Below are 17,089 nucleotides of genomic sequence, written 5' to 3'. Positions count from 1 at the left end.
AAGTGTACAGGCTATTTGAATCTTCTGAAATGAATTACCTAAATTGGTCACTCAAAAGGGATCATTATTAGGGTACATTTATCAAGGTAGATATTAATTTAAAGTAATTGTATCCAAAATAACCTCCTATTTGACTCCTATTTAGTCAAATCAATGTATATTTATACCCATCTCATTCCATAAAGGGACATGAGGCAGTTTTATTCTACACCTTGTTGATATGGAATGCTGCCTTCATGCTAGATCCTTCCTAGAAATAGAATTTAAATTCCAGATCACAATATTTCCTTCCTTGTGTCACAAAACATCTTATTTTTATGAAAAAAAAATTTGGAAAAGCAAAAAATAAAAGGCCTAATTTGTTCTGAATTTTGTCAGTTTTTAAAAGATCGCTCAGAGTTTGACAGCCTTGTCAACAGCCATTCAAGCTGATCTCATTTTACAAGAACAGTAACATGTAATGAGACTATTTCATGACCTAGTTTCATTTCCCCACCTTTACTGTAAGCCCCTCTGAGGCACACACCATGCTTCTGTTACTCACAGGGCAGCAGGCCTGCATTTCTTGAAGTGAGTTCCTCCGACTACAGCACCTACCAGACACACTGGGAAAAGTGCCCTATGGTCAAGTGGGCTGGGAACTGCTGCCGCCCTTTGTCCAGAGGGCCCTGGAAATGCTTTCAAGCTTATCTTAGCCCAGCAGTTCTCATACTCATTTTGCCATGAAATCCCCCATTTCTAGGGCACCAAATTGTAACAGCCTATGGACAAACTTGAGAAATGTGGTGCTGGGTACATGTAACAGGTGCTAGTTGAGGGAACGGACCATTCAGAGAAGTTCTTCTTATCCCAATATAAAGTATAAACCCTTGGGGCTAAGATCATCACCTTCTTAACCCTCTGAGGTGCTCAGAAATTGCTAAGATGCTCCTTCAATAAGCGATCATTGCTCGAGAAGACAGACGTGCAGGAGGAAATAGCTCTCATCGGTGCTGCCTACTCGTCCTTTCCACATCCTTTCCCCAGTGGCTGTTAGTCCTCCTCCTTTAGCTCTGATTCTTGTGAGTTAGAAATGTGAGCATTTTCATGACCTTATGTAACTATAGCAAGAAAGCATGTAGATATGGAAAGTAAATGAGGTAACATTCCAAAGTGCAGCACCAACCAAAGTAAACATAAATCCCCTGTTAATGAGCTCACCATGACACTTGTTTAGAAAATCATTTGTCAATGAAATCCTGCTTCGCAAGGCTGAATTGATTAAGTGTTAAATATTTTCCAGATACCCCAGAAATGTCCAGCACTACGTCTGAAGCAGGGGTTGGGGAACAGAGAGAGAGGGAGAGAGAGAGGAATTTCATAAGCAACTCAAGATAACTGGCAAAATTTTGAGATATGATAAATATTATACATGAATGGTTAAGGTTTTGTATTGCTGTAAGAAATCATACTTAAATGCATAGTAACATAGCATTACATAAACATAATGTAGTTTTAATTGTTATTCTTTAAAAAACAAGGCAGTCATTCTAGGGCTCAATGAGCACTCATATTAGAGGCTCTAAGGTGGAGCATCTTGATGACAAGTCTTCACCCTCCCTGGACAGCTATGGCTGCATCCTTGGGTACCCACAGCACCTAGCAAATACCTATACTGCATCAGGCCTATAATAAATGCTGAGTGTTTACAAACTACAAGCAGACTATATAATGTTACTATGTTGATTTAAATCCATATAAAAACATCTCTAACTGGAATATAACAACTCTGTAAATTTGAGTATAGATCAATATCTTTGAATAAACACTTCAGCACTGATACTGACTCTCTTAAAATTTTTTATCATTTTTTTGTTTCTGGGCAGCAGTAACCAAGCCTCTTCTTATCAAGTGAGACATGAAATGAAAATCTCACATAAACTTACTCACTTCCTTTCTGTACTTAAATAGTTAGAAAGAGGATTAAATAGGTAGGTGAGGTGTCTCAACTCCATAACAAGAAGTCTCATGTTAAGAACATTAAAGGGATGAGTAAAAAAAATGAAGGAAATTAGGAGGTACAAACTGCCAGTTATAAAATAAGTAAGTCACAGGGATGTAAGGCACAGCATAGAGAATATAGTCAGTAACACTGTAATAACTTTGTACGGTCTGTCAGATGTTAAAAAACTGAATCACTAAGTTGTGCACCTGAAACTAATAAAATAGTGTAAGCCAACTGTACTTCATCAAAAGGGGGGAGGGGATGAAACAGATTTTTTTCACACACAAAAAAATCATAAATAATTTGCTTTTATATATTACTTTGAATTTACAAATTCAAAGAATTTCAAACTCTCTTCAAAATGGTTTGATATAACGCTTCTCAACTAACAATAAAGCATTACACATGCATGTGTTTTTTGATCAAATATGTGAAAGAAAATATTTTCTTCCCAGGCAAGTTCACAAGCCACAAGATCCTGGGCAGGGGCACCAAGGGTGGGGTGGGGGGATTATTTATCTTTTAACAATGATGTGACAGAAGTCTGTCCTCTCACTGAAAAAGCATAAATAACAATCATGAGTTTCTTTAAGACTGTACATTACCTCTCATGTCTTTCTTTAGTTTTCTGAGGTCTTTTGGAAAATCTTCAAACTTCATTTGTGAGGTCTGAAGGTGGTCCTGGTGTTCAGGCAGTGGAAACACACACTGTTCCTTTCCAGCATCCTAATCAGTGAGAAGAACAGGATGTTCAAATAATTGAGAAGAATACAATGGCAGCAGTGACAAAACAATGACACACACTGTCAAATCGCTCACCAGTGAAGAACAACACGACTCTATGTAAAACCGTCTGACCTCATCAAAATTGTGCAGATAATAGGAAACAATATACGACAAAAGGCTTCTGCTATTTTCCTAGGCAGAAAGGCCAAAGTAAGTAGAAATAGATTTTGCAAATTATTACATATACAGTGTCAAATAAAATTAATTCCAGTAAATCCACATATTTAGATGAGAATATTTAGAATGAAAGGTGAAATTCTGTGTTTCGCATTACTTTAGCTTAATAGCACAGAAGACCTTGTGTTCCCCTCTGTTCCAACCTAATCTCCAAGTGGAAGCACAGCTGTTTCAGGGTGGAGTCTCAACTGTGTACACTTTCCTGTTTTCACCCTCCTCGATCAGAAATTAGCTCATTATTTTTTATGTTTTATTATTAAAAGTATAACTACCATCTAAACTGAAAAGGCAAACTCTCTCCAGCATTTCTGCACAGCTGGACCAACAGGTACCACTCCAACAGTGAGTCTGACTGAGGCTTGTTAGTATGTACATGAAGAAAATTTAAAAGTTAAGTATTATTTCAAGTAAGCTGGAGCTTTTTAAAAATGCATATACAAAAATGGGCAAAAGACCTAAACAAGCAATTCTCCAAGGAAGAAATACAAATGATCAATAGGCACATGGAAAAATGCTCAATATCACTAATTATCAGAGAAATGCAAATCAAAACTACAATGAGGTAACACCTCACACCAGTCAGAATGGCCATCATTCAAAAATCAACAAATGACAAATGCTGGAGAGGCTGTGGAGAAAGGGCAACCCTCCTACACTGATGGTGGGAATGCAGTTTGGTACAGCCACTGTGAAAAACAGTATGGAAATTCCTCAAAAGACTCAGAATAGACTTACCATATGACCCAGGAATCCCACTCCTGGGCATGTATCCAGAAGGAACCCTACTTCAAGATGACACCTGCACCCCAATGTTCATAGCAGCACTATTTACAATAGCCAAGACATGGAGACAGCCTAAATGTCCATCAGCGGATGACTGGATAAAGAAGATGTGGTATATTTATATAATGGAATACTACTCAGCCATAAAAACAAACAACATAACACCATTTGCAGCAATGTGGATACTCCTGGAGAATGTCATTCTAAGTGAAGAAGCCAGAAAGAGAAAGAAAAATACCATACGAGATTGCTTATATGTGGAATCTAAAACAAACAAACAAGCAAAGAATCAAACAAACAAAGCATAAATACAAAACAGAAATAGACTCATAGACATAGAATACAAACTTGTGGTTGCCAAGGGGGCAGAGGGTAGGAAAGGATAGATGGGATTTCAAAATTGTAGACTAGACAAACATGATTATACTGTATATCACAGGGGAATATATGCAAGATCTTATGGTAGCTCACAGAGAAAAAAAGTGACAATGAATATATATATGTTCATGTATAATTGAAAAACTGGATTCTACACTGGAATTTGATGCAATGTAAATTGATTATAAATCAATAAAAATGTTAGAAAAAAGCAAATACATATTATAAATCACATTAGCAATTGAGATGTAGAAATTAACATACAGGCAGCTATAAATAATGCAAAATGTGTGTAGTTCTAAAGAAAAATGTAAAATTGTTTCATATCAAAGATGTTCATCTTCTTTCTGGCACATTTAGAGACATTAATTTTTATTCTTTTTCATTGCTCAAAATCTGGATGTGAAACCTAATACATATTTTTAAAATGCACTCTGTAATACAAGCTTTGTTTTCTACAATATTCAGCCAGGACTTTTTCCCCCCATTGATAAAAAGAGCAACATCGCTTTATAATCATCTTTGACATGACATGATAATATATCTATTAGATTACTCATATAGTAATAGATTCTATACTACTAACATATCTGTATACAGTATATGTACAGCTATGATAATAAAAGTGATACATTTTTAAGAAACAAGATTGTTTGTTAAATGATTTAAGCAACTTGACTTTGTCTTTCCTAACTTGTAAATCAGTGACCTGATTAGCAATACCTGAATCAATTAACAAAACATGTAGTAAATGCCTGCTGATAGGCATCCTGAGCAAAAATTAATTCTGAGTGATTGGAGTAACAGCTCCATCCACGTGGGTATACAAATAGTACTAACTATATACACATATAACTATATAACTATAGTTACATGTGTTTTACAGAGAACGAATGAAATCAGGAAGATTTTGCATAGCTCTTGTGAAATTATAAAAAATCTTGTTTCTTGCTTCATTACTTTTTATTCAGATTACTTCTTAATTATTTAAAATAATGAAATTTAGCTTATCAGAGGATTGAATAAGATATATTTACCAATACAAAAAAATCCCTTATTCATATACAGTTATGATTCTCACACTCTATTTCAGATCCATTTTTATGAGTAACATTTACAAAAACTACTTGTTTCAATCCAAAAATCAGTTGTTAAAAACTATTCAAAAGCTAGCATATGTTTAGAAGAAAGTTTTTTTTTTTGAAGAAATGTGATTTATCAGGTTGACAAAGTGGAAGTTCCTATGAAAATCTGTATCATGCAAATAAACAGCATTTGAAGAAATATAACCATAAAAAATCACAAAAAATTACATGCTGTTGGTGTTCTAAGCAAGGATGCTGTCTTCTCCAATTTTGGGAAAGCACAGTGTGTGGCATTTCATAGAAGCCCGATGAAACCAAGTTAAGAGGTAAAACACAATGTACAAAACACATTTATCCTCACATTTGTGACATGTGTGCACAGAAGATACTGCATTTTCCGAATGGAAAGCACCCACGCATAGCCTGGATGCAATCTACAGACTCCTATGATGTGCTCACCACTCAGGTTTGTCCAGAGACTTGGCATTTTACATGTCTTTCGCAGACCGACCATTCTCCTCCATTTTTTCCAGTTCATCTCATTGTGCTCTGTGGAAAAACAAAAGCTAAGTGGTTGTTAGATAATCATGATCTTAAATACAGGAAAACTCTATAAATTTTGATATTTTTAGCATCTGTTTGAGGTAAAGCTTGACTTAATTCATGATGCACTTAAAAGTGTTTAAATATGTTTAATGCAAACCAGATCACCTCAAAATCTTCCAAATGTTATTGGCTATTAGTGATGTGCCCAAATAAAAAAAAATTGTTATTTATTCCAGAATGCTTTAAAACACTACAGTTTTGCTCCCTTGTTTATAATGCTCTCTAGAATGCAAGATTTTCATTTTCAAGTGGTATTTCTCATTCAGAAAGAAATCAAGTTAATTTTGAAAGTAATTTGATCCTAAAGGTGTTATAACATTTTTAAAGAAAAAATTACTTATTTAACTATTGCAATCACCGTTTCTGACTTTGTTTTGGAAAAAGAAAAGTACGATTTAATTATTAAGTCATGGAGCAAAAATAAAAGATTTTGATTCTTTCAAATATTTTTTCGACACAAAACTGGCTCTAGGCTTCTTGTCTTTCTAACTTTCCTCTTTCACCCTTTAAAACCTAAGCTAAAAATCAGTTGCTCTAAGTTTGGTTCTTTATAGGAGAGGATCCTCTGCATTTTAACATAAGCCAGAATATTTTATAGGTTTCAAAAAACACAGAATTTATTCTTAACAGAGAATTTACATGATTTTTATTTTCAATCTTATCTCTGTAATTCACAAAGATGTTTCAAAACAGTCAAAATCCTACATTTTCTAAGTGCATAAAGAAGTCTGAGTCGATCACCATATCTTGGGTTTGAGTCTAGTCCTCAGAAATTAAAATACCTTCAACATTTTTTGCTGCTTAAAGATAAAGGCAGTTCAGCCATAAACTGCTGTAAATGATAGAACCTGAGAGATTTCTAACAAAGCTATTTTGTGTTTTGTATTCGCTGATTGATTTGAAATGCAGGCTTTTCTGTTAATGGGATTACCTAGCAAAGAGTAGCTCCTCAAAGGAAGCTTCTTTCAGCAGGGAAAGAAAATTTGATGACAGATCAACATTATCTTCTGAGGGTTTCATCCATTTGGCTTTTGGAATGGAATGCAACAAAACAGACAGAGAGGTAAAGGAGATGGTTTGGCTGCAGCATAACCTCCACTAAAAAGCCTGCCTTGCCCACCTTGATCCTCATTATAACAAGTCTCTGTCCACAATAACACAGAACCTTATATTTTTTGTTCTGTGCTTACTACAATGTCTTACTGGTGCTACACATATATGTCTGCTTCTTCTACTGACTGGAGCTTATTGGAGAGAAGGGCTATGTCCTGTATATTTCTGTGGTCCTAGTGACCAGTATGGTTCATGGTACAGTCAGCCCTCTGTATCCATGGGGTCTGCATTTGTGGATTCAACCAAACACAGATCCAAAATACTGAGTGTAAAGTTCCACAAAGTTCCAAAAAGCAAACTTGAATTTGCTGTGCTCCAGTAACAACTTACATAGTATTTATGTTGTATTAGAAATTATAAGAAATCAAGAGGTGATTTCAAGTATACAGCAGGGTTTATGTGGGTTATATGCAAACTATGAACAATTTTATTTAAGGGATTGAGCATCTGGGGATTTAGGTAGCAATCCCCTGCAGATACTGAGGGATGACTGTATGTAGTTAGAATTCAGCAATTTTTCTTTAAACATGGAAAAATTAAATCAGTATTTGAATAGAGAGAAAGAAGGCCTCCATGTCCTGGGAGAAGAAAGAGGTAAAATGAGAAAGTTAATGACAAGACAATCAGAATAAGAAATATAGAGTACATAATGATATACAGATAATGCCAACGGTTTACCATCATCCTAGAGTAAAATGAGGGTCCTTATGAAGGTAATTTGAATCTTAAATAGATACCTATGCATGCTTGAGACAGAACTGGTCATGTCAAACACTAGGATATGAATAGATTAAGAAATAAGAAGGCTGCGTCCAGCAAAGGTACATGTGAATTCACTCATCTATACGTTCATTCAACACAACGCTCTCGTGTGCATATCATTCATCTCTTATGCAGGAATACATATGTGTAGGAAGTTACAAAATAGAACTACAACTTAATGTTAATCAAATATGCAATATTCTGCTATTCATTGCTACAGCAAAACCAGCTGTTTCTTCTTGCCTGACATCTTAGCTTTCTCCTTGCAAGTCATGTGGGATCAAGCAAAAGTCAGTTATTTTCTACCTGTTAAAACCCCCAATTTCTCAATCTTATCAGCAACCATCAACTATGTCAAACTAGTGCTACAAATTCATACCAGAACTTAGAGGTCATCTGGATAATTTTGGCTTTGTTTGACCTCCAAAGTTAATACAGTTTCGTGTTCTCCTCTGTTTCTTCTTTTTAAAAAATGAATTTGAGGGATTATTTATTTATCCACCCATTCAATCAAAAGCTGACTGTTTACCAGGCATTACACTAGGCACTGGAGATAACAAGATAATTGCTGGGCTTCTGACTGCAGCAAAATCCCACCTCACAAAATACCCAGTTACTCATAATATCACTCTTATATGTTCCAACCTTATATAGTGATCTTCTTCCTCGGCTTTTTGAAACTGTATATAACCCTCTACGAAGAGAATGTTAGTGATCTCACTGCCATATCAGTGGTGATGAGAGTTACTTATTGAAATAGGTTCATTTTCCCTTATGGCCAAAGCTATGTGCAAAGTAGCTACACACTAACACATCAATTACCAACATAAAGGAATTTCCAAGTTCTAAACATTTAAATAAACTTTCCCTCTCCAAATCTCACTCGCATACCTTCTAAGATTAAATAATTTCAGTCTCCAGGACAGGGGTTATCTTTCAGTTACTTCCTTTCTTTTACTGTTCACCCCTTCCCACCCCCACCCTGATTATCTGCAGAACATTTCTTCCAGAATATCCTTTTCTGAGGGTTTCCTGTTTGCCTGTAAATGAACTAGTCCCCTGCTGCTAAGTCGGAGGCTTTCACTGGTTACCAAAGATTCATCCCACCCAACACCCAGACACACTATTCACCCAACCACTGGCTGGAATGGATCCAGATTCCAGGCTGTCATCTCTGGTTTCACCAAATATTTTGACCTCCACTGCCCTAAACCCACAACACCATGACAATGAACCCTGCTATTTCAACACCTGAGAAAAACTGTAACTTTGCAAGAAAGAAGGTTGGGGAGCAGGGGTCAAGAGGGTAAGGAGGATGTTGAGAGGGACTGATGCACAGTTCTGTGGCCGAGTCTGTTAATGACACCCAGCAAGTGTCTCTCCAGTGCTGTTCCAGAGAACGTGGACATGGATCCTTGAGTGTCGGTAAGTACTGCTGCATGGGCCGTCCACCTTGAGACTCACAATCCTAGACAAATACTCTTAGAAGTTATGTTGTTGACAAACTGTTTCATCTTAAGAATGATCCCCATACTTACTCCATCGTGAAACATGATTGTGCGTGAGAGAGAGAAAAAGGGAAAGACAGAGAGACAGAGACAGAACATGACAGTAACACTCCCAAGGACCCAGTGCTCTAAGGGATACTGATGAAAACACTGTGCCAGGCCAGACTTTTACCAGTTTCTTCATTCAGTTTCTATAATGTTCGTACTATTTCTATTCTAAATCTAATCTTTAAATCTTTGCCTCTCTCCTCACACACCACCACGCCTCTCACTCTTAGGCTTGCCTCCCAATAGTTTTCCCTTTGATGACAGTACTATACTGTCTGTCCTGGAATTCCTCCCACCCCTCTGCAGTCCTCCTCAGTCTTCACTGCCCAGGCTGAAGCCCTTGTTTCCATTGTAAGCCTTTGTTTTCCCATCATATCCACACAGGCAACTACTTTTTCAACATTTCCAAGAAGCATCTTGGATCAAATAAAAGTCTAAAAATAAACTCATGTTTTCTTCCCCCAAATATTCAGTGATCCTGATTACTGGAAACTGGAAACTAGTCACCCAGCCACAAAGCTGAGAGTCATCTGAACATCTCTCTCTACTTTGCCTCCGCATCTGATGCATCACTAATCTCCAGTTCACTTACTTCCCTCCATTTCCACGGCCGTAACCCTTGTCCAAACTATCTCCTCTCTCAATTTGCCTCTTTGATACTGGGCTTAGTCTCCTCATAGCCATCCGTGTCTCTCTCTAATATAAGTCCTACAGGGCACACAGTGTTATTTCTTAAAGACGTGGACCAGAACGTGTACTCTATGTCAATCTACTTATGACTCTGTAACAGCTAACCAGCATTCTTAGAATAACACCCTAGACCTTGGGTGCCTATGATGTCTGCATGGCTCACCTTCTTCCACCTCCCATCTCAGGTCTTGCTTCTACTTGCTGAACACATTGTTCTTGGAGGCTTTCATTCAGTTCCACAAACATTTCACATTTCTCTTTCATAAATGCTGTGTCCTGTGTCTAGAACATTCCCCATGCTTCTCAGCTTCCACAGTACCCACTACCTCATTTCAGCTCCAATCTCTCTACCTTGGGAAGGCTTTCCTTACCTTCTTCATCTATGCAGAATCCCCCTGGTAATATAGCCCCACTGTACAAACTCCCTCCCCTCACAGCACGTGTCACAACTGTGCATGAATACATAAGGCTTGACTCCCACATTCGAAGGAAAGCTCCATAAGCACAAGGATAATGTCTATTTTGTCATCATCATAAGTAGAGCACATGCCTGAAATAAAGCAGATGCTTAATAAATATCTGATGGCATAATAATAAATGACTGGAGCTTATTATATAAAAATTCCTGATGTCCCAGCTCCTCATTCAGTCTCTCCCTCTGTTTCTCTCCTTTCTGCAACAGAAACAGTGACTACCAGGAGCTGAATTGATGGTCGATAGTTCTAGTGGGTGTCTGATTTGGAAGTGGTAAAGGTTAACATACTTGGTGACATCAGTGATGACAGCCAGGAACTGGGTTCTTTGCTGGACGGGGTTCAGGGGAGAGTGTGCCTGGTCTCATGGAAGTTTTCTTTTCTTTATACCGGGTATTAAATGCAGCATCAGCAGCAACCTGGCTCTTTCTGTAATTTACCTCTTTATTTCTCCCTCTTCAGTCCTTTATTCTTTCCTATCTAAACTTCACACTCCTTTCTCCCCCAGTCACTTCCCTGAATCCCTTCACAACCCTCTCTCTACTTGTCCAGCAAAATATCTTGAAGGTACACAGACTTCTTTCCTCATCTTTTGCTTGGTTTTTGAATCCCTGTAATCTGGCTTTTGTTCTCATTTAGATTACTCTCACTAAGCCCAAAAATGATCTTAGAGCCAAGAATCTCATCTATAGATAAAGCAACAGCTCAGTTTTACTGGGCCCTTAGTAACGATTAGGTATCCTGCAAATTGCTCTAAATGTTTAATGTCACAGACAGAGGTATTATTAGCAGCAACAGCATCACCCCCATTTGTACGATGAGAAAGCTGAGTCTTAAGTCCCAACCAGTAAGCACAGGTGCCAAGGTTCAGACAAAGTTGGAGTGGCTCCCAAGCCCTCATCCATCATCTCCTGGTGTCAATGGCCCTAGGCTGAGGTCACTTCACAAAGCTCTACTGAGTCTAGACCATTTCCTGAAGTGGCCCAGGTCCTTAAAAACCAACATGGGGCCAAGATGAAGTCACTCCATTGCTGACAATCCTTCTTGTGACTAAAAATCCTGGCACTAAGACCACAAACAAACTGGAAAGCTATGAAAAATGGAGGGAAGGCTGACTTGGCCAGGAAGCTGACAACGTGATGAGTGGTGAAGCTCCTGGGTTTTCTTTCCCCCTTCACCCCTGATGAGGTGCTGGAGAACCCTAGACCTGGAACCATAAGAATATAAGGGTTGTAAATAAAGCATCTCTCCACCTCTAGCCCAGGGACAGGGAAAGGACATCTGGCAGAAAAAAACCTTGTTCTTAATACTGGCCCTACTCCAGGTAAAAACCAAAAAAACAACCAAAAAAAACAAAAACAAAAAAACTAACCCCTTGTGCAATCAATGTGGCCAAGTGCAGAACTGGACATGCAGCCTGACCTGGCAGCTCTGAGGTAGGTGTGGTTAGTGGGAGGAGTGCTACTCAGCAATCTGCCTCCCCCAACCTCCATCCTGCAGGGTCTGGGGGGCCAGTAGTCGCTTCCTCCCCCTCAGCAGCAACAAGGCAGAATGATGTGGCACAGAGTAGTGATGCTGAGCACTGCAATACAACTAGAACATGGGCAAAAGACATAGATCTTTTTTATCAAAGTGAATACACAGAAGACAAACACATGAAAAGATGATCATTTGCCATTAGGAAACTGCAAATTAAAATCACAATGAGATATTAGTCTATAGTTATCTATTAAAACAGTTAAAATTGTTTAAAATGGTGGCAATACCAAGGATGTGGCAAAATTAGTTATCTCATACATTGCTTCTGAGAATGTTAAAATTGTACAGCCATTATGGAAAATAGTTTGGCAGCTTCTTAAAAATACATCCTAAATATACATTTAATATGCAACACAGCAGATGCAATGCTGGTCACTTTTCACAAAGTTATGAAAACCTATCCACACACAAAAGTTAATATATATGAATATTCATAACAGTTTTATTTGTAATAGGCAAAACTTCAACACAACTGAAATGTCCCTCAATATATGGAACAAATTTTGGTGCATTCATACCATGGAATACTACTACTCAACAATGGAAAGAAATGAACTTTCGATACACTCAACAATTGGATGGATCTCAAGGGAATTAATTGTACTGAGTGATAAAAAGCCAATATCAAAAGGTTACATACTATATGACTCCATTTATTTAACACTGTCAAAAATGACAAGAATTACAGTGATGGAAAACACATTCGTGACTGCAAGGGATCAGGAAAAGGAAAAGGGAAAGAGTGTGAGAGATTTTGCAGAGGTGGAACAATTCTATATCTTGATTGTAGTGATGGTTACACAAATCAACATGTAATAAAACTGCACAGATACATACAGGCATACATGCACACACACATACACGGGTGCACGGGAAACTGGCGAAATCACAAAAAGTTCTATGGATCATACCAATGTCAATTTCCAGATTTTAACACTTTTGTTAGTGTTATCATTCAGGAAAACTGGGTGAAGATTACCTAGGATCTCAGTGTACTAGTTATGCTATAATTATTTCAAAATAAAAACTTAAAAGAAAAGAAATCAATGTGACCAATTGATCCTCTGTTCCTTTATGTCCCCAGTGTCCATCCTCTGAATATCCAACCTTGGCTTATGCCAATCTGGTCCAAACACTCAAGCAAGAAGTCTTCGTTCAGTCTCTCCCCTCCACATCCAGTTAGGCAACACTTCCTATCTAGGTCAGCCCCGAAAAAAGTCTCAGAAGCAGATTTCTCCTTCTCCAATCTCACTGCCACTCCAGAATGCTATGGCCACATCCATCTCTGAAAGTGTCAACCCCTATCCAAATCCCATTCCAAGTCTGCTGTGTATTACCTTCCTCCAATTCAGAAGTCCTCATCCCAAATACATTACAGCGTTCCACATGTATGCCTTTGATCAAACGGCTCCATGAACTGTGAAAGTCTCTCATCTCTTCTCTTAAGTTTATAAGAACATTTAAGAACAGCCCCAAATATTGCCTCGCCATAAAGATTACCCCAGGTCCCCCAAAATAAAGAAATTGTGGCCTCTACAGCAACTATCCTGTTCTTTCCTTAGAACCCTAGCCTAGCATTTACCACATTAGGCTGTAATTATTTAATTGTGTCCCAGGGAAAGACAGACACTCCCAGAAAACTCCCAAGGACTGAACCTGATTGTCAATGTACACAAGGTCAGGCCAAGAAAGAGCAGAAGCTGGTACTGACAAGCCTTCCAGACCTGTGACCTCCCAGACTGGTCACACATGCATCCATGGACTTGCAAACTCCCTAAAACTCAGAGGGGAGACACAGTGGCAGATGATGACCCTTCCCAGGAACTACCCATCCTCAAGCTTCAATCAGCACAAGTTGCACCACTGGTAGCCACATTTAAGTCTTTATTAAGTAGTTAATTAATTTAGCTTTTCCTCTATTATTTTCTATTAAATCTTCCAAAGCCAAAGGTTACTTTCCAAGAAAAATGAAGAAATTAGTTTTATATCATCTGACTAAAGAATGACTGAACTATGCTGGCATATACATTCACATGCAGATTTGGAAAAAGTCATAGGTTTATTACACTAAAGTGAAATATATTACTGTTTCTCATGCAATTCATTCATTCTTCCATTTGCATTCATAGTGCATTACAAACAGTGAATTACGTTTGGGATACAGCAGTAACAAATTGGTTAAAAAATCCTTTATGAAATTTTCAATTTAGTTAAGAATTTGACAATTCACATAAGACTGTTCTTTACATGGAAATGATAATAAAAGCGTGAAGGGAAATGAGGCAGGGAGGTGGGACGGATGGTGATGCATGGGGCTGTCGTCACTGTTCTTACTGGGTGATAACTGCAAGGGATCCGGGGAGATCTTACCGACAAGCAGGCATTTGAGCCAAGACCTGAAGGAAGGAGGGAGACCAACACGTATGTGTCCAGGGAGAATTCAACGCAGAGGGAAGAGCTAATGCCAGGCCCTGGGGCAGGACATTCTCAAGAAAGTAAGGGACAAGCCACAGAATGAGAGACTATTTTTTACAAATTATATTTCTGAAAAGAGCCTTTTATCTAGAATACATAATTGCTAATACATATTTCTCCAAAGAAGATATACAAATGGCCAACAAGCATATGAAAGAAGCTCAATATTAGGGAAGTGGAATCCAAAACCACAAGGAGATGCCGCTTCAGAACCATGAGGATGACTATCATCAAAAAGACAGACAATAACAGGTGTTGCCTATATTGTAGAGCTAAATTGGAACCCGCATAGTCTACAAGTGGAAATATGTAAAACGTTGTAGCCACTTTGGAAACAGTCTGGAGTTTCTAAAAAGGCCAACCATTGAGTTTCCTTATAACCCAGCCATGACAATCTCAGGTATGCAGCTGTGAGAAATGAAAACATAGATCCCCAAAAAACTGATATTCAAATGTTCACAGCAAAATTATTGGTACTAGAAAAAAAAAGAATACAAATTGTGTGGACACGAGTTCACATACGTGTCTCCATCCTGAGGCGCAGCCCCGCCCCCAGACCACAGGAGCCAATCCGCGTGCTCGCTGCCCGGCCCCGCCCCAGAGCCCCTCCTTAGCTGCGCCCCTCCCTCTGCCTACCGGCCCGCCGGTTGTTCAGTCAGGCAAGCGGCAGTTGGCAGTTGGTCTTAGCAGCCGGCGGTTCCGACGTCCCGCAGCTCTTCCGAGGCGGCTGCTGAGGCGGCGGCAGTGGCGCGGTCCCTCCGGGAGGCGCGGCGTGGGCTGAACCGCGGCCGCTGACCGTTCAGCCCAGCGCGGCGGCGGCGGCGGCGGCGGCGGCGGCGCGGCCCCGAAATGGTCCGCGGGCAGGTGGTCCACGTGGGGCCGCGCTCCAGCAACCTCATCCGTGAGGGCTCCTACCGCGTGGTGTGGTGAGTGTCCGCTTCCCGCGTGCCAGCCGCGCCCGCCCGGCTTCCCGCTTGGTCTCGCCTAATGCGGCCGTTGCACCCGCCCCGACCTGCGACACCGACTCTGGCCGGACCGCAGCAGGGGGTCTCGGGTAGGGCCTGGCCGCTTGGCCGGGGCGTTACTCGCTGTGCTTCCCGGGCGGCCCTCGCTGGGCGAGCAGACTGGGGGAGGGGCCCGGGGGCAGAGGCTGGGACCCGGGGACCCCGGGACCCCCGGGACAGGAGCGGCCCCCTGCCCCAGGGTGCTGGCCTCGCGGCTTTTCTTTGATGTCTCCATAGTGAAGCCGCGAATTACTTCAGATGCTTGAGGAGGCGGCTGTGGTCCGGACAGCGGGCCTCAGAGGCTGGTGTGCACAACCCCGAAGTCATCATCTTGTTTTCCCCCCTCCCCTGCCTTTTCCGCGGTCGGCTTTGGTTCAGCACCTTCCGTGGTGCCAGGGGTGCTCCGCTGCACAGGCTCTCTAAAAGGCATGTAGTGGCACCAGTGTGGGTGTGGAATGTCTCCATCTTGAAGTGTTTAAATGGGTTTGGGCATGGTACTGTTCGCTTTTCAGGAAGGATAAGTCAGCATCGCTGTCTTGATTTATTTAAGGAGTCTTTTGGAGTTGGGCCTAACTTGACTTTTATTCCCTCTTTTACCCTGTGTGAGTTCTCGTGCTGGCATAAAGACTTCCAGAGATTTTAGCACAATGACTGAGGACTTTTCCTGTTGAAGCTTTAGTGGTCTGTGTGAATGCCGCCCTGATGGACTTCTTGCAGAACCACATGCAGGCTCCCTTGTCTGGCTCCAGATCCCTCAGAATTGTTCGTGGGATGGGGGTGATGCTGTTTTTGTTTGTTTTTGTTTTTTTATTGGAACCAACTACCTGTGGTATTTTGTGCTGATGCAGACTTGTGGAGGTGTAGGCTTCCTTACACCTAAACCTTCATGTGAGTGTGCCTTTTGTATTGAATGAAGGAAGCAGGCTACTTATGAACACTTCGTGTCAGGTACTCTGCTAGGTACCTTATCTCATGTTATCTGAACAGTCACCAGCAGAGAGGAAAGGGCAGTGCTAGCTCTATTTCAGATGAGAAAGTGTTTTGAGGTGAAGCCAGTTCATAAGGTCACACAACTAAAAAGTCAAACTTGAGATTGTAGAGTGAGATTCTGTTTCTGTTGCCAGAGCTCTTTTCATTACTCCCTATTTTCCTTAATTAGTGTTATTACTAATTTTGGAATTTTAGTATATTTTACTCTTAAAGCAAATTTATTTCAAAAACGTATTCAAATTTGAATGATCATAATTTTAGAAATACATAGAGGGAATATTTTACCACGTATACTAGCTAGGTACAAAGACTAGTTACAATCCTTTCAAAAAATGCTTGAATATTTGCATTCTCTTCAGGAGCAGAGTGATTCACAGTACACAGCTGTGAAGATTTTCATGAACTCAGTAGGTTAGGAGTCATAAAAGGAATTACGTTAGGTCAGGCCTAAAAGAAACAAGATCATAGAAGGTAACAGAAAGACGGTACTGCCCACAACATCACTTACCTGGAGTAGGTCTGATTGCTGTGCATCTGCTTGTATGTGTGCTAGTCACCGGGTCTCATTGTAAGTGGCTCGGAATTGCCCGTCACAGCCTTGGGCCCTTAGAAAAAATTAACGCTTAAATGTGTACTGAAAAAGTCTAATTTTGTCACATGTCAGTTAAGTTTTTTTTTTAGTCTGATG

The 17,089-nt window shown here is 39.9% G+C and overlaps 1 long non-coding RNA gene across 1 annotated transcript; it reads right to left on the bottom strand.

The window, feature by feature from the left end:
- Window positions 1–2,505: 2,505 nt before the first annotated feature.
- LOC140699163 (uncharacterized) lies at window positions 2,506–15,292 on the bottom strand. Its single transcript, XR_012077161.1, has 5 exons — window positions 15,044–15,292; window positions 5,653–5,742; window positions 3,683–3,824; window positions 2,804–2,902; window positions 2,506–2,710 (listed from the first exon to the last, which is right to left on the bottom strand). It is a non-coding gene; the product is annotated as an uncharacterized lncRNA (long non-coding RNA).
- Window positions 15,293–17,089: the final 1,797 nt, after the last annotated feature.

Source organism: Vicugna pacos, chromosome 11 (genome assembly GCF_048564905.1).
Source record: "Vicugna pacos chromosome 11, VicPac4, whole genome shotgun sequence".
Classification (NCBI taxonomy): domain Eukaryota; kingdom Metazoa; phylum Chordata; class Mammalia; order Artiodactyla; family Camelidae; genus Vicugna; species Vicugna pacos.
Note: the sequence above shows the minus strand (reverse complement) of the source record. Positions and strands in the feature narration are given on the sequence as shown.